The sequence below is a fragment of the Aythya ferina genome, assembly GCF_964211825.1.
Source record: "Aythya ferina genome assembly, chromosome: 15".
Classification (NCBI taxonomy): Eukaryota; Metazoa; Chordata; class Aves; order Anseriformes; family Anatidae; genus Aythya; species Aythya ferina.
The window spans coordinates 1,934,371-1,960,253 of record NC_140314.1 but is presented as its reverse complement, the minus strand read 5'-3'; the positions used below and the strand labels follow the sequence as shown (position 1 = coordinate 1,960,253).

The 25,883-nt window shown below is 48.6% G+C and overlaps 1 protein-coding gene across 5 annotated transcripts in view; it reads left to right on the top strand.

Annotated features, from left to right (window-relative positions):
* Positions 1-25,883, top strand: part of LMF1 (lipase maturation factor 1) — a 190,680-nt gene that overhangs the window by 131,332 nt on the left and 33,465 nt on the right. The window lies entirely within an intron of this gene.

The following is a 25,883-nucleotide window of genomic DNA, read 5'->3' as shown; positions in this document are numbered from 1 at the left end:
GATTCTGCAGGGGCCAGGAGGCTGTGGATGGTCAGGATGAATACTTGAAATATCTCCAGAAGTTAGTTTTGATAGACATCTTTCTCTGTCCAAAGAGGTTTTTTGATAATTAATGTGTAAGGGCTGTTCTTTATCTCTGAAAATTTTTGAATATTTTGTTTTGTTTTGTTTTGTTTTGTGTTTTTTTTACAACCACCAGATTTACTGAGCCTAGGTTCATTGTGAAAAGGTTTTCTTCAAAAATTAAGAGCATTCATGTTTCAGTTGTTACTGGTTTTTCACGTGAAATAAATATATCTCTATCTGTGCAAAAGTTAGAGGAAAGAAGTTCCTGACCATATGCTTTCTGAGACCCCCTCTGATTTCTCCTCTCTGTCCCCGGATAATTGGAAGACCTCTCTAAAGCCCAGCACCTTCCACAGCGCAGCTTTCAGCTCTTGCTTACTGCAGGCTTTGTTCAATATCATTTCAGCATCATGAAATTCATACGCTGTAGCTGTTACTGCTTCCTGTAAATACGTGTGATGATTAAACTGGAGAACAGCTTATAAACTATATTGTTAAACCACAAAAATGCTGATCAGATTTTAAAGGGCTGACATAAAAGTCGCGGGATTTGTGCGCTCGCAGAGGAGCCTGCTCTTTCTCCGGCTTCCCAAACACGTCCTCTTGTGTCTGGGTACCACCGAGCACACAACTCGTAATTGTGATTGCTCAGCACAGCCTTTGGCATCAGGTTTTGATGTGGTGGGATCTTAGCGGGTGGCTGGAGGTCCCAGGAGCGGGGCAGAGGGTGGCTGCTGAGCGCCACAGCTGCGACCTGCAGAGGTGCCAGGGCCCCGCTCCACCACGTGCTGGTTGTGTTTGTGGCAGGCTTTGCGTGTGGTTTTTGCAGTGGAACTGGGACGATCCCATTCAGCTCAGCCCTAAAAGTGGACAACCTGCGCTTCTGTTTCATTGACGAAGCAGAACATCCCCTGCTGGCTGCTGCTCGAGAAGGGAGCAGGGCGTTGGGACGGAGCTGATGGAAATCGGATTAGCAGATAGGCGAGTAGAAATCCTTCTGCACGTGGAGCAGTGTAGGGAGGGTGACGATGGCTCCTTCTCAAGGCAAATAGACCCAGAAAGGACCAGAGCACAGCACGGTGAGCGGCCCCTCGGAAAACAAAGCCGTGGTGCCAAATTGCAGGCTTTGGCACGGCTCTGCGGTCTCAGAGCTGCCGTGCTCTGCTCGGCTCCGCGTTGACAGAAAAATAATAGCCTGATAGACTGAGACGATGCTGCTTCGCCTTCGCATCTCTGACAGAGGAGACTTTTTATGTTACTCTCCTCCCTTCCTTGGCTCTAGGCTGCCCAGGGCTTGCCCTGCTCCTGTGCAGGGGCTGGTGCTGAGCTGGGCAGTGCCGCTGCCACCGCTCCTCCGCGGGCCCCTACCCAGCAGCGCCGTCGTTTGTGTGCTGGGGGACTTGAGACAGAGCCACTGGGATCTGAAAGAGCAAACTACATACAATAAAGGGCCATAATGACATATTGTAAATGCATGCATCTAACCACCCTTTAATTGGCGCTTTATTGATAGTTTGCAATTACTGACTTATTTCTATCATGAGGGGAGTCTGCAAAGGAAAAAAGGGACCCAGTGTAAAATGCAGCTCTGGTGCATTTATAGCATTTCAACAAAAACCTGTTTATTTAATATTTACTGCCCTTTTCTTCATTCAGAATGACTTTTATTGACAATACTTCTGCTCTGCAAAGGAAGCAATAAAGTTTAATGTTGATATACCACTTAATTCTGCTTTTCAAGATTTGAATTGACATTACATGCAAGTTTTATTGGACATTTTATAATTGTTATTGGAGTCATGGTGGCTAGGTTGAGTGAGTGTATTTTTCCAGATTCCAACTGGCCTGGAGAATATTGCTTTGTCAGGAGCCCAAAAAAAGTTGTGCTTCTAAAAAAAAAAAAAAAAAGCCACCCCCACGCCCCCAAGTGTGAACTTACTCTTCTTGCCCAGTTCAGGTTTGTAAGGAAAAAGGCTTAGTGAGCAGGCAGCGCGTTCGGAAACAGCCCTGCGGAAGGGCTCGGGCGCCGCCGGCTCGGCTCTGTCCCCAGCTGGATCGCTGGGCGGTCACGGCCACCCCTTGTGCAGGAGATTTGGGTGTTGGCGAGTGAATTTCGGCATGTCTCTGCACCATCCCCTTCTTCTGCTCATGCCCTGTGTCCTCGTGAGCCCTGCTGGTCCCAGGATGAGTGCCTGGAGCCCGCAACCTCCCTCCGTTTTGTGGCTTCGCGTGCATTGGTGCTGCTGGCAGTGTGCTCCTACACGTGGGAGCATGTTTGGGATCTCATATGAGTCCTCCATAACTTGAACTTGCAGAATTTTCCCCGTTTGGCCACTTTTTGATCTCAAATAAGTTGAAGAGTTTTATTTATTGCACATATCTCAATATAAATAGACTTTGCTTGCAAAGAAAAAAAATAATTCCAGGAGTGGGTTGAATGCTGGCCAGTTCCCATTAGAAAAATCATTCTTCACTGTTGCTAACCACCAGGCTGGGGAGAGCTTTGTGATGTCCAGCTGTGGGTGCAGCTTTTGCAGGACATCTGCAACCGGAGATCTTCTTGATCAAATCGTGGCGCCCGGAGCACATTTGCCAGGATCAAAGGTGAGCTGAGAGAAAATGTCGTCCAAGATTTCACAGCAGCGGGGCCAGGCCCCATCAGCAGCTCGTCCCCGGCCAGGCTGCTCATCTCCTGCATGCCTGGTGCTCATCTTCAGCACCGGTGATTCCCTGCTCCCAAAAGCAGAGACTCCCAACCTCCAGTTTACATGGGTGAACTTCACCCCGTGAGGCTTTTTTCTTGCTCTCGTGTCTCTGGGATCTGACCTCCGTGGCTTTCTGAAACCCAGAGCAGTGCACTGGGCCACCCCATATGCAGGGGAGCCTGCTCTAAAGATCTCAGCTGGCATGGAAGTACGAGCAGGTGATGGTGGCAAAGTCTCCCCCGTGGGCTGTATGCGCTCAGAGCATCATTTTGCACGTAGAAAGAAATCGTAGATGAATGGCAGCCAGTTATAGAGGACCTCCAATGTAAATATTCGGTATTGTTTCAAAAAAACATTTTCTAGCATTTACGGTACGTAGAAATCCAAATCTAAAACAGAAATTAAAGTAAATGGACGTTTAACTTTTCAACATCGTTAGGGATTTATTGTAAGCAGGTGCCAGACTCGACGTGCCGAGCAACACTGCTGCAAATTGTCTCTGCCAGGAATAAGGCTGGAGGAGAGACGTACAGCTCGGCCCCTTCCCTGCTCCGTTCTGCACTGCAGCCCTGTAAAAACAGGCTGGTGAGAAAGGTCCAGTCTGAGCCACAGAAACCTCCAAACATGCCTGAGGTGGAGTTTGCCCTCTGCTCGTATATAATCAGGAGTATTCAGAGTTGTCGAGAGTTCGCCAAATACTGAAAGCTTTTTGCTGCCATTTTTTTTGTGGCATTCCTGGAGAGCGTGGGCACGTTTTGCAGCGCTGTGAAGAGGCAGGACTGTGTTCACCGAGATGCTCGTGCCCAGAGGTTTAAACTTTTAGCATTAGGGTTGGGGGTTCGGACACCCACCCTAACCCTAACGGATGGACTAGTTTTCACTGAGTGTGTCTGGATGGTGGCTGTTGAGTGTGATGGGCACTTAATGGGCTGGAGATGGAAAAGTTTGGGAAATTCAGTTCATCTCCAGCCACGTGGAAGTCCGTGCTTGTGCATGGTACGAGGCGGGCAGAAACCAGAGCACTGCGTGCCACAGCGTGGGAAAGCCACACGCTGCAGCCACCGGTGGTTGCAGTGCCACTGGTAAATGTTTCACAAATAACTGATGGCTGATTATTTCATTTGGGGTCTGCTGGTACCGGCTGGCTGGTTTTGTAGCAGTATGGGGGCTGATCCACAAAATAAACATGTAGAACTGAAGCACCCTCGCAGTTCATGAGAAATCAAGGCCAAGATGTGGTTGCAGGTATCTAGAGATGGAAGAAGAGGTCTTGGAGTCTCTGGAGACCCCAGGTGAGGTTTGGACCTCGTTGTTCTTGTAGAGGCATCAAGCCAGAGCCTCTCTGTGCCTTAAAGAGCTTCTGGTTTTGAAGGGCAGGAGGATGAAAGTGTGGACGGGGAGAGGGGAAGCAGCATGGGGAAGGCAAATCCTTGCTCCTACTCACAATCCAGCAGCGCTCAGGGGTCGGCCCCCTCCCCACCAAACCCGTGAGAGCGCCGCTTTGTCTCTCCCTTCTCCCCGCGCTGCCGTTTCCATCCCCTGTGCTCACGCGCCCAGCGTTGTGCGGCCTTAGGTCCGTCCCTGCGCTCACCACCCACGGCCAGAGGCGAGTGCGAGGGTCCGGGAGTGAAACCCGAGAGGGTGAACAAACAGCTCGGCGCTGCTTTGCGGGTGTTTCGCTGCTCTGCGGAGCTGGCTCCTAAAACCCTGAAGCTGCATGTTTTTGACGACGTCTAACGCGCGGCTTACACCAGCAAACGTATTTCTTGGCTCCGTCAGCCAGGCTGTAAAATTACACTGCTTGGCAAGCGGGTGGATGAGGGGAAACGAGGGGAAAGCCAAAAAGCGAGGAAAAAGCCACCTTGCCCCCATGAGCTGGCAGGTAGTGCCGGGCTCGGCTGTGTGGCAAGGCAGCTTGCAGGGCCCGGGGCTGAGGTTTCCTACAGCCCTGGGGTGGTTTTGGCTGTGCCAGGGGTGGGAAGGAGCTTCAGCATCATAAAAATAAAATAAATAAATATAGTAATTTCATATAACAGTAAATGGAAAGCGTAAAGCTAAAAAGCTAGTACTGTTGGAGAAGGGGGGTCATTGCTTTGCTTCCAGGGTGCTGTTCTAGGTGAAAGCTGTACAGACACGGTTTGGGATTTTCAGGATGCAGGGAGAGTTGTAGGCCCTCAAACCCCTTTTGAATTGTTTTTGAATCCTGGATTTGAATGAGATTTTGGGGCCTGATCCCTTCCATGGCCCCTGAAAACTCCTGGTGCCTCCTGCTGCATGGAGCATCCCCCGTGCAGCCTGAGGACTGGGGATGGTGGTGCTGGGAGGAGATCAGCATAAAACGGGACAGAAATACCCCAAAAGAGCTGGAGCCTCGGGGCTGTCCCTCATCCTTGTCCCATGGAGGCTTGGCAGGGGTTTTAAGTCAGTTTGGTCCGAGGTTGTGTTCAGCAGGAGCCGCATGTAAAAGGGAGAAACGACAACGCCAAGAGCAAAGCTGAATTCCAGGCTTGTGGAAGGGGAAGACAAAACCCTCCGCAGCCAAACCCCAGCCTGATTCAGAGCGCTGACAAACAAAGCTCCTGGGGCAGCTCTCGGGGTCCATCCAAGGAGCTGCACGGGGAAGCGGCAGTTTTACGAGCTGGTGGAGGGCCAGGGGCAGGGGCCCTGCCAGCGAGCCCCCGCTGCAGGAACCTCTGCTCCTTCCCCTCGGACGGGGAGCCCCAAACGCTGCTGCGCCGGCACCGCACCGAGACCCAGCCCTGCGCTCCCGGCATCCCTGCAGAGGGATGCAGCCAGGAGAGAGGGCAGCACAATCATTTTCCTGACTTTTCTCTTTCTTTTTTTTTTTTCCTTTAAAGCAGAAAACAGTTGTTGATTAAATAGATATTTTCTGCCCTCCCTCCCCCACTCTTTTTTTCTTTTTCGGCTTGGACAAACCCCAACCTCCTAAAGATTTTGATGGGGACGATCCTTTTCCCCTCTCTTTTCCAAAGCTGTGCATGAGAAGGGAAGCATGGCTTTTTCCCCTCTCTTTGGGGAGGACCAAGCCCCCCGCTTCCAGCGCTGCTGCCACGCCACAAGATGTTAGAGGGATGAACTACCCCTCCAGCCACACACACGCAAATTAAATCAGGCTGTTGCAGTGCCACAGCTGCAACATATTGTGTTGCTAACTTAGGAGGTAGCAGAGGTCACAGCAGCAGCCCAGAGAGAAGGAACAAAAATTAAACAGCTCCCCCCTTTCCTGCAGAAAGTGTCTGAATCCAGTGTTTGTTTTCACTTGTCAGATACGGGCTCGGTTTTGTTCTTTTTCTTACACTGGTGTAAATCAGATGTGGCTCCAGGAGGATTGCCAGGGTTGCACAGTCCCACAGGTCTCATGGCAGAAGAATCAGGTCCTTCGTTTCTGCTTTAATTACGCACCTATTGAATATTTGCACTGCTCAGGTAGTTGTTTTTTCTTTACTGACACAGCACGGTGTCATGACCATACAAACACAGCACGCATGCAAATAAAACCACTGCCCCCTTTGCCGTATGAGCCAGGGCTGCTGCCTGATGGTAGGCAAGAGGCAGAAAAATTGGGCATCCATCCTGCAGTTCAGCACGTGAGTAAGCTTGAATGAAGACCACAGGCAGTAATTCTCCACGAGATATCCCCAGGCCAGCCCTGATTTCACTTGCAGCAGGCCAGCTCCGTGGCGAGGTCGGGTGCGAGGTCCCCGCGGCGGGCGGTGGGTGTGCGCTCCCCAGGCTGGGGCACAGCAGAGGAAATTCAGTGTTCCCCAAAGCCCAAATTCTGTTGATTTTGTTGTGGTTTAGAAAGAAACAACAAACAGAAAACGTCCCAGGAAAATTAACAACAGAACGTTAGTTTGCTGCTAGGGGAGAAACGGCCCTCTGGAAAATAGTTTTGCAGCTCAGTTGTTTAAAAATCTGGTTTGGACTCAGGTCCGAGATGGAGGCTACAGGGGGAGAGCAGTTGAAAAGGTTGTTGGGAACCTGGAAGGGCCAGGCTGGGACTAGGAAATTCGCTCGGTGCTGCTGCAGCCCCAGATCCCTGGGGCTGGCACTGGGCACCCATCCTCGAGCAGCCGGCCCTGGCGCAGCCCCAGCTCTGTTGGTACCACCAGCAAAACAAGAGGAATGGGAAATCAGAGGAGCTGCAGGACAGACTTTCTGCTGCATTTAAGCCACCTTAAATTAAATAACAAGCTGTTCAAAAAAAAATAATCTAACTTAAACAGGCAGAGCTCAAACTGTTCAATCACTCCTATATTTGGTTTCACATCCAGCTTGATAATATCTGTTGCGAGGCGAGGCTGCCATACCAGACACAAGAATACCAGCACATACCACCCCAGATCAGTAAATAACGCTGCTCATATAATGGTGTCTGGTATTAGTTAGCAACAAGTTAAGTTCTTGCATTTTGCAGTAGTCAGAGTGACTTCGAAACACTTACTGTTAGCCATGGGAGTGCATTTAATTAGCTTCTGATTCAGGGGGCTGGGGGCTTTTTCTTTTCTTTTCTTTCTTTTTTTTTTTTTAAATCATTAAATAAAGTGTCACCCCTAGCCAGTGCTGTAAACTCTATTTTGATTGTGGCTGCAATAACCCCTTTGGGCGTCATTCAAATTGTACTAAACAGTTTCTGGAGAGCGCTGGTTTCTCTCAAAATAAACCAAAGTCCGGCTTTGACAAGCTCTAATGAAAAACAAATTGTTATATTACTTAGAAAAATAATTTGAAGGAAGTCTGAATTAGTTGTAAAGGTGGAAAAGGTTCAGCTACTTGAAAATAGAAATTTGGAAGGTATTTATTTTAACCATTAAGCCAGCGGCCTTGAAATACAGCCTTGTTTGTTACAGAATGCGCCTAACGAGAGACATGAATCATGCAGTTAATCAGTATGGGAACTTGATTAATTGGAAAGGGGACCGTCAGTGACTCCAAAAGGCGGAGTCGCCTGGCAGCAGTCTGACACGAAGCCCTGGAGCTGGTGTGATTTACCATCAGTCATTCTGCTGGCACTCGGAGGGAAGCTTTGGAGGGATCCCACAGCCTCGGGTTTGCGGGTTGTTGTTTTTTTAAATTGAGAATAAAATGTGGTTATTTAGGACGCTGTCAGCCTTTGATTTTTGGTGCCTCCGAGTTCGGTTGTCCAACTTGCAGCAAGCTCGGGGCCTGGCTCTGCATGGAGGAGGGCTCTGCTCCTCCCGGCAGCATCTTGTCGGGGTGTCCCAGGCCAGGCGCCCGCTGCTGCACCTTTGCTGCTGGTGGAGGCCTTGCTTATCAACCCTGAGAGGCAGCTTGGACACCCAGCTATGAAATCACATTTGCATGAGAGGCCCCAGCGATGGGAAGTGCTGCCATGGCTATAAAATCGCAGCAGGAAGGCTCGTATTAATTTTCGCTGCTGACTGGGGCCAGGAAGAGCTGGAGTGAGTGTGGCCCTCCCAAAGCACTGGTTTTGTTTCAGATCCGGGTGAATTGGCTTCCATGTGGCAGGGTGGGAAGGACCCTGGGGCCGTATCGGGGCTGATCCAGCTCCATCAGGCTCACAGAGCACCCATGGGTGCTGTCTGAACGAGGCCATCTGAACGGCGCTGGCCCTGTTGGTGCTGTCAGTGTCATGTCCAGAGGTGTATTAAATACCATGGCTGACATCCACCAAGGGAAGAGCCTGTAGAGTACTTCGGCTCATAGGGCTGTTGGGCAGGGTTGTTACTGGTTTGGGTTTTTTTCCTGCTTTAATTTTCCATTTGATTTTCAAGATCTCTCAGATTCAGAGACGTCGCGTTCGCAGTGCTCCAGTAGGATTCCAGGTGCTTGGGCTTGAAGAGAAAAATCAATTACGACGATGTTGTCAGTGAAACTATACGAGTTGGCGAGGCTGCAACAGCATTGAAACATCTGCACTTCCCAGATGTGATTCTCTCCGTACGATGCTGCAGCTTTTGGGCCCGAATGAGGATGGGAGATGAAGTATGTGCTGCACATGTGAGTGCACGTATGTGTGAGTGTACGTATGGAGCATCGCCTAATGGGAGCCAGACTGCCTATAAACCAGGGATGTTACTGAAGTCAGTGACATGAGCTTGAACATGCACTGCTGCCATATTTCCAGCGATTATTATTTATTTGTGTTTAGGTGGGGCTGCTAAAGCTAGCTAAAGCCGTTACGATCCATCGCGTTGCCCAAGCCAAAGCACTCACCCTCTAACGTCTCAAATATCTGTGTAAGCTGTAGGTTCATGCAGTTTTAGTGTCGTGGCTTTAAGCGATGGTAAAGTTTGGAGTGAAACCACTTGCTTTGTACCATATTCCTGATTTGAAGTGGCTGCACTGCATCTTCCCAGCCCTTGGCTGTCACTGACTCTTTGCCAGTGGTTGGCATCGCTTTCCAGCAGTGTGGCAGTGGTGCTGTTGGGATTTGGGTTTCTGTCTCCCTAACATCCAGATTTCAGGACCTTTAAATAATGTTTTACATTGGTATTAAAAAAAAAAAAAAAAAAAAGTAATAATCAGAACAGCCTAACTGGAAACAGATGGCAGATAATGAACTTTTTTTAAAGGAACTTTATAATAGATGTATTCTGGAGAGTCATTTAATGGTGTCAGATACAGACGTGTGAAGACAGAATGTGCCTATTTGAGAAGTGGAAGTGTCTGGGAGTGGGCTGTTGCCTTTGGAGCATTTGCTTGTGTTTGAGGAGAATTTTTCTGCGTAGTTAACAGCTACAGAGAGCTGGCTGCCTGAAATGAGGGGTTCCTACCATTGCTGCTCTTTCTTCTTTCCTCTGGTGTCACTGTCTGTTGTAGCAGTTTAGATTATGCTCCTAGCCTTGGGTTTCTGGGTCCAGGTTAGAAAAGCCAGGTAGCCTGGTGGGACAGAGCTCTTCTGAAGGAGCTGTCCCCAAAGTGCAGATGAATATCTGACTGTGCTGACCTTGACAGATCTTCCCTGGGTGTAACCAGTGTGACTCCGAGTCCGCTGACATGTACCTGTGTGCCCAGATGCCACCCAGTGTCCTCTCACATAGTGAACTCTTTTTTTTGTTATTAATTTTAGTATTTCAGTAAGTTATTTTCTGCTAGGTTAATTTAGGGCATCATTCATGCATTTGTTGATATGTGGGGAGTTTGGTTCAAGCACACCTTGTATCAGCTGAGCATACATCTGTAAAAATGCCTCCAGATCAGAGATGCAAGTTCCTCCCTTGCATAAAAAACTAATACCTTCAATTAAACCCATAAAAATGAATCCTGTGCATTCCAGGGTGAGGACAAAACCCTGAAACTTGGTGTCCAGGCTGCTGAGGGTTGGAGATAAAGATGAATTTCGTAGTGTCCTGCTTCAATGAAAATAACTCACTTGCTTGTTCTGGGCCAAGTTGCTGGGTTTAATGTTTCTCTGTAATGATGCTGCCTCCAGAGAGGTTTTATTTTGATTTGGAAGTGTTGGGATGAGGATGCGGCCCTGGGATGCTTTAGCCCACACGCAGTTTACACAGCTGTATTATCTGAGTCCCCAGGCACCACCAAAGACATTATCTCCTTGGTGATGCAACAGCTAGAAATCGCAGGAAACCTGTGTCACTCAGTGCTTTCATCTTCCTATAAAAACGGGGCTTTCTTGGAGCCGGTGACTCAGAGAAGTCGCCGACGGGTGCAAGATACCCCTCGAGCAGCTGTGCTTCGTTTGCCACCCTGGCTGCAGCAGGAGGCAGGCGTGGAGCCGTGCCGGGGTGGGACGGGGACGCTGCACTGGGGCCAGCAGCGATCCCCAGCCGGGGAGCACTCCCTAAACCCAAGTCTCCCCTTTTTTGCACTCTGAATTTTGCAGAAGGATGGTGGGTTTTGTTTGCTGCCATCAGTGGCTGATCTCGGCGGGATCTCAAGCCCCAAAATACCTTGATGCAGCCGGTGTTCGTGTCACGGGGCTGCACCTCTCTTACTTTGCTCCGAGGGACTCCCGTGGCTTAGCTTAATTTCTCCCAGGAGCACACAGGTTTGTCCACGGGAGGCGTTCCTGATTAACTGCTTGTTTCACACACGTGCAACCCACTTTGAAGATGGGTTAAGCTAAACAGGAACCACACAGGTTTTTTTCTGGGAGTGGTGTCCACATATGGAGTTATTCAGGAAGAGATATGGCACTTCAGATTTACACCCTACTTTAATTAGAAAAACTTGCAAGCCCAGAGAAACTCTAGACCGGTGCCAGTTTTACAGACTGAGAAAGAAAGTGGCCTGAAACAATGTTCTCTGCTCATCGCATCGGCACTTCTCGTGACTTGTGTTGATGAGAGAAGAGATGAAAGAAAATCCCAGAGGCTGATTCATTCGGCTAATAAAGCTCCAAGGATCTGAACCGTCTGACAACTTGCAAAGCTTGTTCCCTTCCATGAAACGTAGTGTCCCTGAGCTGGTGCTAGTGGTAGCTGGAACACCAGTGCACGCGTAGCACCGAATCGCAGAAACCATTTGTGCAAAGTGGGACCTCGGAGAAGGTCTAGCAGGAATGCTCACAAAATAGCAATAACTCCATAGTTTGGAAACATTTAGCACAATATTGTGCTTTTGTGTAGCATGGCAGTCAGGTTTGCTGGGTCTTGTGGATTGATTTCTTTCGCTTTACAAGCAAGGAAGCAGAGAGGAGAGTGTCAGATGTTCTGAGGAACCCTTCTGGCAGGGGCAGGTTGCTGCTTGGCTGCCCCTCTTGCTCCTGGAGTGCCCCTGTATAATCTTAGCTGGTTTCTGTAGTATTTTGTTCTGCTCTGAGCTTGCACCAGCAGCCCAGCCTGTAGCCATTCTGGCCAGCTCAGCACCATCGGCTTGAGGCAGGCTCTAAGGCACGTTCAGAGATGTGCTCACATCACTTCACTCTACTAGCTGCACTGGTTGTTTCCTTCTGAGGCTCATCTTTTTCCTGGTGACAAAAGACTGATGAATTTCTTTTCATCCTCACCATAACCAGCTCATCTGCAGGAGCCGTTTTTACCCAGTTTCAATGTTTTTTTTGCTAAAACTTGCCTGGCTGCTGGGATCTGTGCTGTTCCCTGCCAGGAGTCCTGCAGGGTTGCTAGCATTTAAGGTGGGAGTTTTCCCCTAAACCTCCTTCAGCTACATCCTCCTTCTTGGAGGAAACGCTGGATTTTGGAAGAGTTAACATATAACAGCTCAAATCATTCTTCCTGAGCGAAGTAAGTGGTTAGGGAAAGGGGGATTTGCTGAAGCACACATTCCTGTAGCATGAAACAGGTTGGGAGAGAAGGGGAGACAGTCAGTTCTCGCATTGTGGTCCTTGCTTCAGAGCACCTGAGAGCTCCGGCTGCTTGGTGCTGCGGAGAGATGCGGGAATACAGGGGCAGCAGAAAACTCAGAGCACAGTCAACATAAATGTAAAATTTCCTCTGTAAAAACGAATCGTACTGCATTGTTTGTTCAGATCAGGGCTGGGAATTAGTATGGCAGGAGCGGAGAATGGGAACAGGACAGGGATTGCTATTATTGCATCAGTAATGTCATTTATTCCATAGCCAGCCCTTGCAAACCAGTTCTAATCCCCACTCAAATCCCTCTGTAGCAACAACGGCAAATCTGCCAGTTCTCCTAATCAAAGGCTGATCATTGCTGCGGGCCAGAAACCTCAGAAGGGAGCAAAGCCAAGGTAAAAGGGTCAGGATCTGGGGGAGGGGGCACTGAGAAGCCTCACGCATCCAAATCAGCTCCATTTTGGTGATTCAGTGGGCAGATGGGATGGTGCCAGAGACACTGCTGGGCCAAGGCTTTTCTTCCATCCACACGAAGCGTTCAGGGGCAGGCGGCGGGGTCCTAAAGAAAGGCAGAGATCATTTTCCCGTGGCTGTTGAGAAGAAACACAACTGCAGATAAGAGCTAGAGCTTCAAAATGTTATTGTCCATCCTACGTTTCTTCCCCTTTCCCCTTCCCCACCTCTTCACCCCAAAAAAGAGGTGAGCAGCTGGAGGGTTCCCAGCGGGGCAGTTCCTCTGCCTGGTCCCGGTTGCCATCAGCGAAAAGGATCGCTGGTGCCTGCGGTGTCTCTGCTGGAGGGTTTTCCTCTGGCCCCAATTACTGATCGCTGGAGCGCAGGGGAAGGGGAAGGAGATGTTTTCATGGAAATCTGTACCTCAAGCGTCTTGGCAGCCAAACCTAAATGGCTCAAGTCTTTTGCCCCCAACTTCATGTTTATGGTCAATCTGAAACTCCACCTGTGATCACCACATGCGTCCTCGGCAAGACTGCAGTAAATTAAAGCACAACAGGGAATTTTAAGAAATACATCCTCTTCCTTCTTGGAGTCAGGTTACATCGACCTCCGAACATCTGGACTCAGTGTCTCAGGGCTCCCAGAGGTTCTGCCGTATTAAAGGTTCATCTGCCTTTGTTAAATTCCCGGCCTTTTCCCTTCCTCGTTGCCTCCTCTTGATTGAGCGTAGCTTTTAGTGTGGCTGGTCCTCTGTGTAACTGGTATTTTATGTTCAGTACGTAAAACGCACCGTGGAATTTCAGTTATCTGTTACCATTGGTAAACACAGATCCGTAGCCCATCGCCACTCACTGTGCTTGTGGGAGAAGTCTAAAATTAAGCATGCTCCTGTTTTTTCAAAAGCCTGAATTCCTTCTAAGCTACTGGTAACCGATATCCTCAAAGACTGAAATACAATGTTAATTAAAAAAAAAATAATGGTAAAGTTATGGTATTCCCTGGTATTCCCTAGGACACAGAAATGCGTTTGTTTGTGTGATGCCCCTTAGTTTTTAATTCCCTTTGCCAGATCTGCAGGTTGCCATGATAAAGAGGCAGGCTTTAATCACCCTGTCCTGCTAATTAAACTGAAGAGGTCCGTGCAGTGCGGGCCCTGCTGCTCTGGATTTTTTAAAGCCCAGAGCCAAAGCAAGAAGCAAAAGCCATGGCATGGCTAAAGGTGTTAGCAGAGAAGGGCTGGCATGGAGCTTCTCAATGAGATGTCCTTGCAGCTCTGTGGCAGGGCTGGCAGTAGGAAAGGGAGTTGGCTGCAAACATGGTCAGATGCCTCTGACAAAGGTCTGAAGCTTCACGTGGCCCAAAATTCAAGTGTGCATTGAACTGAGAGCTGGGTGCTGCCTGTTCGTTCAAGTCCCTGCATGTGGCACCACTGCCTGTAGAGTCCCCGTCACCATGCTCATCACCAGTCACCGTGCTCCATTCCCTTTTGCTCAGGTCTTCTCTCTTCTACTGGATGTCGTGGGATGTCCCACCTCTAACAAGAGCATCATCGTAGCCATGGTGCCCAAATCCTGGGCTGCGATGCAGTCAGGCCAGTTTCTAGCTTTTACTACCAAAATGCAGCATCTCATGGAAGTCACCCACGGGGAGGGCTCCAGCTCTGCCTTCACCCCCGTGGCACCCCAGCCCTTCAGCTGTTGTGCAGAGATCAACGCCCCGAAGGAAAATGCAACTCCAGCTTTCTGCCTTTCAGGCATAAGCCTCAAGGTTTTAAAGACTTACATATGTGTTTCACTTGATGTGCTCTGAGTATTCCCATTGAAGTTAACTAAGTGGATAAGACTTCACAGGATTAAAGCCAAATGAGTCCTCACCCACCATGCTGGGAAGTCTCGTTGAAGTGGGTCATTGGAGGGAAAGGAGGAGGAGTCTGCCGAACTTGCCCCTTTCATTTTATGCTTCTATTTATTTAAAGGATATTTTTTCTAAGCCAGCTTGAGGGGGGGGGGAGAAAAAAAAAAAAGCCCCAGGCTGTGGTGTAACCACCACAGTCAGTTGTTGTCATGACTACTAAACAAGAAACCTAATTTATAAAATGAGGAAAAACATATGAATGTGAAAAAAGAGGAAAAAAAAAAAGAGAGAGAGAGACGATCTCAAAATATTAGGTATGATGTAGAGAAAAATATAAACAGACAGAGTTAGGAAATTCCATAAGGAATATGACTTGTTTAATATTAATCATAAAGGAAAAGATTATGAGAGCTCCAACAAGTGCCAAATGAAATACTCCACACTCATCCAGGACTCTGATAAGAGTCCTCACAGTGCTTTCGCTTGGCTGCTGGGGCAGTCAGAGTTCTGCTGCCCTGCTCGGAGGAGGGCTCGGAGGTGTCCTTGGTGTCCCGCTGTTCTTTTCTTCTCTCCCCAGTGCTTTTCCTCCCTTGCAGGCTGGGTGCAGGGTGTAACTGAGTGGAAACCTCTATCCATTCAGTGACAGACGAAATAATCTGTACCTTTATTTAAAATATTGACAACCGAATTGGGGAAGATAATTCTGCTTAGGGATGCTCTTCTCTCTGTCTTGCCATCTGTCCTTCACACAGTTTGGAAAGCTTGTGGAGATCCTGAAAGGGAAGTGTTGGAGAAGTCCCAGATATTCGTGATTTGCTCATGAATATGCATGAATGTTCACGAGCTCACCAGCTAAGGACAAGACCGTTCCTTCTCCAGGGCAAGGTTAAAACAGGGAGCCCCGTGGGGGTCTTTTGGGACCAGGCTCACCAACAGGACACCTCCGAGCAGGTAGCAAAGGGCTCCTTCAGGGCTCGCCAGGTGCCGTGCCAAATTCCTTTTGTCAAGCTGGGCTGGCACCACTCGGCTCTGTGCTGGTGACAGTGCCCTGATGTGGCCCAGGCACCCCTGACCACCAGCACCACGACAGCAGTGGTGCCACCACAAGACGCCAGAAAGGAGCTGCACCGACCACAATTGCCATGAGCGAGTACTGGGAAATACCTATGTGGTATCTCGGGTGGAAAATCCTCGGGCAGAGCTGTAATTTGCTGCTTCGTTAAACTTCCCTCAGTCTTGTCTGAGCTCCCCGTGCGTATGTCACGGAGAGATTTCAAGGCTAAAATTGTGCGCTGGGAGATTAATGTCTTGTGGCACGTCCTGTGCTCTATCGTGTAATTTTGCAGCGCTGGGGCTGGCTGCTCGCAGGCCACATTGGACCGGTCTCTGTTTGGCACTCGCCTGTAAACATTTTGGTTTACAGAAACCTTCAGGGTTCCTTCTCACTGTCAGACAAAATTAAGCTACGAAGCCCTACTAAAACCACCCAGAACAACATCGGACTGCAGCCCATAGCACCGAGGGCTGGGATGGAGGTGACCCAGCAGGGATGGGGAAACCTCAATGTGCCCACGGCAGCGCTGCAACCCCTGGGGGGATCCTTTCCCCCGGCCGCAGTCCAGCGCCGCCCCGACCTGGCACTGGGCGTTCGCATGCGGCCGTGCTGCCAGAACACTCATCACAACATCGATGGTGCGGAAAAGCCGGACCAGCAGAGCTCCGTGCATCTTTTCCCAGCTCAGGGCTGGCTCGCGGCAGCCTGGAAGCGTTCAGGTCCCGGTTGCTTCTGATTTACGGCTCCCTTCTGCTCACTGCGATGTCAAACGCGAGCCGCAGCAGCAGCGCCAGGTCCAGGCAAGTTCTGGGCTCTTCCGCTCCGTGTCTTGTTCCCCTTCCTCTGTCTTAATGTCCTGCTAGCTGTCACCCGGCTCAAAAGAGCACATTATTCTACTTTGTTAGATGAGGCCGTATGAATCTCAGGACCAGGCGGTGCTGAATTTTCACTCTGGCTGTCTGTTGACAAATCTAATTTGCTGGTGAATAATGAGTAACCTTTTAAAATCAGCCCCACGGCTGATGTTGATGAACTCGGTTTTTGCTGAATGAGTCACACGCTCGCTTTGGAGCATAGGAACTTACTCATGGACAGGCAGCTGTATTTCATCCTCTGCTAGAGATTAATTTGCGCTGGAAAACCTCAAGCCCAGTGCAGCTTTCTTCCAAGAGCGCATCCTTTCTTGATAACGGTGCAGCTGCCACTAGGCTCTTGTCAGTGCACGGGCTAATCGCAGCCTTAGTCCGCCAGCAGTAAGGCTGTGCTGTGACGGCTCTTCCTGGAATATTCTAATATATGTATATTTTTCCTCCTCTTCCAGGGCTCATCTCATATGTAAGTGATCAGTGCAGCAGCATGAGCAGGGATCTCCTTGCAGCTGTGACCTTGAAAGTGGGTGGCATTTTCTGTTTCCTCTCCAGCATCCTCCGGGATCCACATTTCATGTGAGCCCATCTGACACCGGCCAAATCTGTGCTGGGAAAAGTAGTACGATACTACCAGGAAATACCCACTGCCCTCGCCTCTTTATGGTCGAGATCTTCAAAGCTCCCTGTAGGAGACGGGCTCCTTAGGCAGCTTTTGAAACCCTAATTTGCCATGTGTGCGCGCAGCTACCTATTAGTTAAATTGTACACACTTTATTTGTTCACGTACGTTCCTTCAGACAACCTTATCTTTTCTGTTGTGCTCTACAAAGCTAAACATGGGGTTTCAGCTTCTTTTAAATTTGTTTAATCCTTCCCAGTGCCAAACTGACCCGATCAGTTCCTCTATGTGAGGCTCAGGGCAGTTTTCTAGAGGCAAACAAATACGTGCACACAGATGGATAAATAAAATAACAGCAATGCTGGAGGAGTGTTGAGCATCCTGATCCACCCAGCAGGCTTCCTGGGCTCTGCAGCCCTTCCCCAGCTGCCTCCCACCCGTTGTCCTCAGGCGTAATTCGGTCCCGTGTAGAAGGACCCGCTCTGGGAGGGAAGGGAAGGAGTTGGAGGTTCACCTTTTTGGATCATTTCATAATTTACACCTCACTCCCATTGTAACCTAAATTACAAGCAAGGCGCCCAAACACCGAAAAGAAACTGCTGCAGATGGCAGCAAAAAAAAAAAAAGTGTTACTTAACACATTTTGTGTTTTCTTAAGTGTATCTGGTTTTGCCCAATGTACATTTCATTTGCTATTTACTTAAGTCCCCACCACTGACAGCTTGTGGATGCTAAGCTACCATCTGGGATGTAAGGAAAATGCCTTTTTTCTCCTCCTCCCTCTTTTGGCCCCACAAAATTCAACAAAGGCTTTATGTGGACCACTTGGGCATCTCAAACCGTATTTTAAATATGCGGTGCAGCGTGTCAGCGAGTTGCCCACTAGCATCATGTATTTGTCACAATTTTCAGCCCGTTTTGTGCCTTTCTGCTCCCCTTGCCCAAGCTAAAGCAGCAAAACCCACGGGGCTCTGGGTAGAGCAAGGAGCTTATTTCCAAGCTTGAAAGCGTCGTACGTGCAGCTCGCTGAGGTTTGGAGGTCAGGTCTGGCTGGCTCGTGCCCGCTCAGAGTCCTTACACAACGCTGGGAACTGCTACGGGTACTTGCAGCAGGGAGCAGCCGGCGCTGCGCATCGCTGGTACCCGGTGGCTGCAAAGGCTCTTCCGTAGCAACCTTCATCCCCCAGATGGAGATGCTAGGGCACGGCAACAGCTCTGCGCTTTCCTCACGTTCCTTCTCTTTTTCTTTTTTATTAAACATATCATTTCCACTGAAGCTTTTACATTCAATCTTTTATTTTTATCCCTGAGGCTTTTACAGGTTTTCTTTATTAAAATCAAATGGTAACCAGCCCCAAATAAGGCACTGGATTTTTTTAATTTTTTTTTTTTGGTGCGTTTTCACACCACAACTGTTTTCTATTTTGCCTAAGCCTGCAGAAGCCCGTGGCCCGGCAGCTCAGAGCGGAGCTGGGACGTGTGTGAGCTCGGAGCGTGCTGCGAGAGGTTGGTTTGGTGGAAAAATCCAGGTCATCCTGCATTTTGAAATACGCCCAGCCTTGGCTTTCAGTGACACCGAGTAGCCAACCCAAGTTAAATATTTTACTGCAGATGTTGCTAAGAGCTTAGAGTTACTGAAATTATGTACTTTAATGAGGCAAAGAAAGTAGCTGCAGAAAGATATAAATCAGAGAAGCCACCAATGTTTTCCACCATAGTGTCAAGCTGATCAGATGTGACATCCCCTTGACTTTTTCCTTATATTTTCAGTATGCCTGCGGATGTGGTCATGTTCTTTACTTTTAGCTTTAAAAGGAAAAGATGAGTTTGAATCGATGTTGGGATTGAAATGCCAGTGAATTTGGGGAGCGGAGTCCCGATCCAGCTTTTGCAGCTGGCTGCTATGTCTCCACAATTGGTCAAACCAAAAGCTTGGATTTGAATTGTTTTGAAAGGGATCCGTAACACGGATCCCATTTCTGTGTGCCAGGACTGTCTGAGATTCGAGGTACTCAGCCCGCCCATCCCCGTTTGCTCCAAAGAACATTGTTTTCCTCATACTCTGTCTTCAATACCAATGTGATCCAAATTTTACCAAGACCTGGCCAGATGCTAAGCAGAAGTTCTCTATCGCCATAAATTGTTGTCATGTGTTCTCCTTCTCTAATGGGGCTTGCTCTTATTTTTGCGATTGTTAGATTCATCTGAATATTGTAGAAAAAAAAAGTGAATTTCAAAGGAGTCTGCAGTGACTGCATGTGGAAGGGGAATTGAAGTATTTTTGCCAGAAGTATTTTAGCATTCCTTCAATCAAGGAATATAAACAGTTCCATGTGACTTCAGGCTGATCCAGGATTTGAGAGAGCAGGGTTTAATTCGGATCATTTCTTGCAAAAGGAATTTTGAAGCCACACGTCTCTGTGAGGAATGTCCTCATTAGCAGAGAAAAGGAGATTCTGGAAAAGGGACTCGCACTTTCTCCTCTTAATGCTGTTCTCCTTTATCACTGATGATTAAATAATCATCAAGCATCTGTTACAGCGGAGCTCTGGACTGCGCCATGTAAGTTGTGAAAAAGTTATGGATCTCTGCCTATTGACAGCCTATCCCAGATTGCTATTAAAACAGGATAGAGCTCAAGTAAGAATTGTTTCTGCTGGAGTGAAAAGTGCTTTTGCTGAATACTCTTTTTTCCTGTATTTTAGAATTAGGTGATAATGTTTGCTTTTAAGCAGGAATGGCAAATGAAGTGATGTCTGTGGTTTGACCAGATCATGAGTTATACCACTGGAACGGGTTTGTCCTTGCAGAATCTGGGTCCTGTTGAAGCTGATACGAACCGCCCCCCCCACCCCAAGGCTGTGCACAGGTCTCCATCCTCTGAAACCTGCCATCCCCAAAACCCCTGTACCTTCTGGGAAAAAAGTGTGCTACAGATGCCAAGTCCTGCAGTCTTGATCCCTGGCACAGTGCCAGGCCAAAGGGCCATCATTTTGCCACATCAACCTTCTACTTTGTCCTTGCATGTGGTTGAATTCAAAGCATCACCACATGGGATTTACTGCAATACAGACCTAAGGTCCCTTGGTTCGAGGGGATGCATAGTCTCCCAACAAACAGGCTGCATTTCCTCTTCTGAGGGCTTCCCACGTCGTGGCACCATCTCAAATCGTTGGTCTGAAATTCCCTCCTGGCTCCCCGTCCTCAGAGACGCGCTATGCGCCCTGCAGCTCGCTGAAGGCATGCTCTGTGCAGCTGGCAGGCTGCAGACAAGGTGCCCAGCAGACTCCCACCAAGCCTTTCACGGCACATAACAGCCACCCCACATCATCCTGCGGTGGGGACATGGCCGGAGGTTTGTCCCGGGAGCAGGGACAGGCTGTGCTGCTGGTGCACCGCCGGTATTTGTCTGCAGCCGTTCCCAGAAGCGCATCCAGCCAGCGGCGCGAGCAGCCCGTGTAACTCCTTAGTTTTTTGACAGTTTTATAACCTTAAATTTGCACCTTATGGAAAACTATGACAGTCAGTGATTAATTGCCGTGTTGGAATTTTTCTTATGATGTCTTAATATCCGAGTATGTAGCAGACCTCAGCAGAGAGGAAAAATAAAAACCTGCAGCAAAGCGCTCCCAGAACAACTTGACTAGGCAAGTATTGCCCAGTCCAGCTAGCGCTATCCAAAAGACATGGTTATATTTAGTATTATTTCTTTTAAAGCTGTCATGCTATTTACTAGGTGTCTAGCTCAAATTTGAAACCAGCTTGAAAGGAAGCTATGAAACGATTTTTCACGGATGCGTTCTTCAATCACATGTTCGTAAGAAAGTGGCTTTTGATATTACAAACCAGATGCTGGCTGTTAACGAAAACAGGCGAGAGCTCTTCATTAAACACTTCTGTTGTTGCGCTCCGAGAATACCTTACTGCAGCGCTAGTGAGAAAAACTATTTCTATCATTTTTTACTGTCAGCTGCTTTCAGCTTATTTGCCTTCCTTGCTTTATCTTGTGTCTGGCTGTCTCCACCTGACTGCCTGCCTGGAGAGCAGCACGGGGTGATGATGTTTTGATCCTTAAGCAGCCAGGATGGGATCAGGGTTCCCAGGGAAGGTGCTCAGAGGTTGGTCCCCCGTCATATTTTGACAAACCTTCAAAATCTGATTGGAAAAAAGTCTTTCCAACCCGAGCTCCCGGCGGAGGAGGGCAAAGCCTGCCCGAGGGTCTCGGTCCAGCACGACCCATCTGGAGGTACCACCGAAGCAGAGCACTTCTGCTGGACTTCAGCTCCGCATGTGCAATAAAAGCACTTTTAATGAGCGGGACGGAGCTGGTTAGTGAAACTCTTGGACCATTAATGGATGTAGAACTTTTTTAACGTGCTGTTTGACTTTATTGATGAAATGAGCTAATCGGAACGAGCGCTGCTCTCGCGCTGAGTGAAGAAATCCAGGCATGCTTTGTGGTAACAATGCTCTGGTTTTCCACAGCGCCGTTGTCTTGCGGATGGGTCCTCGAGCATTGTGCAAACACTTTCGAAGCACCAGTGGGCTGCGGTGCTGGCAGGGGGACATCTCAGCTCCTCGGCTGCCTGCCCGTGGTGCCGCCGAGCGCTCCGGCAACCTGCCTCGCAGCCGGGGCTGAGACCTCCTGCGTCCCGTCCCGCCTCGCCCGGCTCCGCAGAAAATTCCACGGTCGCTTTTATGACCATGAGTAATCAGGAACTCGGTTTTACATCCTGTTTCAAAGTCCACACAAGGCCCCATAATTACATGCTAATACGGTTTTCTCGGGGCTGAAGCAGGGCCAGGTTCTGACCTCATGCTGGGACAAACCAACGGGGTCGGTCGCTCCGGTAGCTCTGCCCCTTCCTGCTTCTCCTCCTCCTCCTGCCCAGGACGGTCGTTCTGGTGGTGCCAAGCCTTCTGCTAGCACTTAGAGCTTTGGACCGGTGCCTCGTGGGCATAACCTGCCTGCAGGGCCGGGTTTGGTTGCAGCTCGAGCTGTTCCTGGGTTCCTGCAGAGCTCCAGCTCTGAGGGTCTCACCCATCCATTTGCCTTCTTTTCATGGAAATGTTCTCCATGGAGGAGCTCTCCGTCCCAGACCTAAAGGACTCAGTCTTAACCTGCTGATAACAGCATCCTAATGGAGGAGTCCTGCCACTCAAGTCAGCTTTCTGGAGCAAATTAGAGAAAAATCAGGAAGAAATTAGCTGAAATCAGTCCTCTGCCTGTAGGATGCTGCTGAAAAGCTCGCCGAGATTTGCTGCTCCATGGAAATGCTCTTTGGCCTTTAGTAAAATGGGGTCTTGAAAGGTTTTTGCCATTAGATATCTTTGTGACAGCTTCTCCCTTTAGGAAGTAACTTTACCGTCAGGGATGGAAAGATGTTGATAATTCAGAGCAGAGTAGCAAAATTCCTTCCTTCTGTAAAATTATTCTTTCATTTTATATTGTTCCAACACTCTACATAAACACTCCTTCGGCAGTTATTTAGCCTGTAATATATTAATGGGGAACACTGTAGCCTCTAGCAAAAGCGTCATCGGATCAAGCAACACCAAGAGGTACTTTACATAACAAAGCTGCGGAGCAGAGTAAATGTGTCAAAGTCAGTAATTCGGAGACATCTCAGCTCCGAGGGGGCTGGACGGGAGTCAGGTTGTGTTTCAGACCCAAAGCAAGCAACTGATTGAAACCTAAATTCACACACAATTCTTTGGTAATTGAGTTAAATGTATAAGATTTCCTAGATCAGAAATACTTGCTACGAGTTCTTGTGCTACATGATAAATGAAAGAAACTCGGTTTAACCCCTTCGGCTCCGGGTTTCTCTCCCATCGCAGCGTTGTGCTGGGTGTGAGGCTGCTGGAAGGCACAGGGGTGTGCGTGAACACGGTCAATCCTCTCGCACTCTCTCCCCTCTCTTTGCAATATCTTTAATTGAACATTGGGAAGTTGTGCTTCTCCATGGAAATGCCCCGCGGTCAAATCCCATAATCCGTGGGAACGATGGTAGGTGGTTCGTGTGGCTACAAATTAAGAGTGAACATGGATTGAAACGTTCATATTGCTTCACATTTAGATCAAGAACAAATGTGGCGTATAGAGCAGGAACGGAAAGGGTTGGGGTCCCCATTGCTGTAGCACAATTCCATTTGTAACTTTATACCAGGCACTTACAGAGTGGGACTGCAAAACCCTTACAGTGCAATTTGTAACGTGTCAAAATCTGACTCAATTCATAGACCAGTTTTAGGTGGGATTGCTGCCTGATTGCATTTGTGCATCCGTACTTAATTTATTCCTCGATATTTCCATGAAACATTTCAGCAGAATCTCTAGCTGTTAAATATTTAGAAATATAAGTACTGACCTCTGTTTTTTAGGGATAAATGTTGGTCTTTTTTAATTTCGTTGTTCAAGTCCCCAGTCATAGCTACTTAGAAAAATAAAAATCCATATGTAGCATGTGAGTTATAAAACATTTTGAATTCTAGCTAATTCCTCTGGCTCTAAATGAATCATTTGCATAGCTTCAGTTATGGCAGTGACCACTCACTAACCGGAGGTGCTCGGTGTGTGTACATAGCTGTGCGAGGCACATCGCGGGGTTTATTATTTTCTTATTTCTGTATTAAATGTGGTAATAATATGTGGGTTCTCTCCTATCATCTTGTGGGAAGGAAATACTCAGCCTGTGCCTATGAAGTCATGTTTTGGATACCACATTTGGGATATTTCCTGACTCCACAATATTCCCAGCGAGCTGGGTGAGTTTGGAAAGCCAGAGCTGACACAATTTATGGCCGAGCTCTCCGAGGAGTGCCCGGGTGTCCTGAGATATCAGGTGTGCCCGTAACAGGTACGGGATGGAGAAAGGGAGACAGCTCCGCGTGAAGCCTAGGAAGTGCTCCGAGGCCATTTGAGCCCTGTGCTTGGGGGAGGGAAGAAAAAAAAAAAATCAACCAAAACATTGACTCATGTTATGTCTTGGCTGTCAGGATTTCTAGGCAGAGAAACGAGACACGTGTGCTGCGTGCCGCGAGGGCGCAGCGTGCCCGCCGCGGAGCCACGAGCCGGAGAGGGGCCCGCGCTCAGCCTGCCCTCGCTCGCGCTCCCATTTCCTCCTTGGCTTCTCTCTGCTGGGAAAGCAGAAGCAGGTTGTGTTTAAAGAACAAACAGAAATGCACGTGGGCTGTGTTTCGTAATGTGGATTAGGCTGAGATCACCTAATTCACCGCCCGTCCAAAAGTAAACTGAAGTCGAGCCTTGTTCCTCTTTCTGGTCTGGCTGGCACGACTCGCTTTGCTCCTTTTTCTCCTGGTACTTCCAATAGCTTTCTGAATTTCTGTGGGATTCACAAAGCTGTTTTATCTGCTGTATAAAACAGAGCAAGTGGACGGGGTAATTATTTTCCTATATATTTTTTCTCACCAAATAGCTCTGCAAAGCAGAGATTAAATCCTCATGCAAATACTGAGTCAAGAAGTTAACAAGAGATTAAATTAATAATGGGGGAAAATTAAATGTTCTCGCTGTTGTCATTTAATGGGAATTTTTTGCCCGTGCCTACAATAACTTTTGGGAAAAACTACATATATAAGTATTTTTCAAACTGAAACCAGATGGGGGAATGATAGCCTGTTTTTCTTTGTGGGAGGCTGTGTTTTCATGGTACGCAAGTAACTGGAGGCACATTAGAATCAAATTTGGCTTTTGAGGCTTGTCCTTCCTATCTCTTACAGGAAGGACCAGCTTTTGATGTTGTGAATTTCAGCTTGCCGTGTGAGCAGGAGATTCTCTGGCGGTGGGGCTGCAGGTCTCAGAAGAGCAGAGTTAACTGTTTAACCAAACCCAAAGCAACCTACCCCCATTAAGGGGAAGCTGGCGTTTTCTTTTCAAAGATCCGTCCCAGGCACAGATGGCACAGAGGCTGTGGGCGATGAAGTGTTCCCAAGGCACTTGTGCTATCAATTCCAGTGGCACTCCCATGCCACCCTCTGCCGTTCACTGAGCCCAGCTGCTGTCTGCCCCCAGTGAAACCAGCAGGAGAGCAAGCTGTCGGAGAAGTGAGGAGTGATGCCGAGGGACTGGGCAAATGCACGTAGGTGGGTGATGGCAAATCTCCCTTTCTCTTCCCTTCTCCTGCACCAACACTTTGTCCCTCTCTTCTCAGAGCTGTGGCCTCGCCGGGTCATTTCCAAGCTCCTAATTTCTCTAGTTCCCCCAGGGAGCTGAGCAGCTCAAAGTACCTTTGCTCGGCCATGGGAAGGATACCCAGTGCAGGCACTTCTCGCAGCTGGGGACCTTGCAGGAAGCCCCCTGTAGCTGCTGGGTGTGCAGGATGCATGCAGGGTGAAGGGGATGGGGACCAGGTGGTCCTGCTGAATGCAGCAGCTCCCTCGTCCCTTCTCGGTGGTGGCATGTCACCTCCTCTCATCGGCGCCTTCATAAAGCCACAAAATCCAGCTGTAAAGACTAATTTCCTCTTTCTTCGGTGACGTGCAAAGCCCATTGAGCAGCATTCTTGAGTTTTGGAGGTCCAGCAAGAGGAGGGGTCTTCGTTTTCCTCATCAGCTGAGCTGGTCCCCACGTGTGCCTCTGGGGACCTGCACTGAGAAGGCACACGGGTACTGCAGTACTGACAGCACCGAGGTGAGCTGCTCTCTTTGGTCTCCTGCTTTTCACCAGCACAGAGTGAGTAAGTGCTTGTTTATTCTGTGTGCAACGAAGGAGGTTTACTTTCTTCTGCATCCCTTTTTTTTTTTTCGGAGTTGATAAATAGGTTCTGTGTTTTATCTTGAAATGATTAGTGCCTTTTTTATAACAGTCAGCACTAAAAAGTCACCTCTCAGGAGGCTGTTGGTATAATTAAGACCAGTAACAAAGCAGGATGACCTCAGCCACAACCAGGGGAGAGCTAGAGAGTACTTAGCAAAGTTGGATCTTTTCAAATCATCTGAGCCTAAGGAAATCCATCC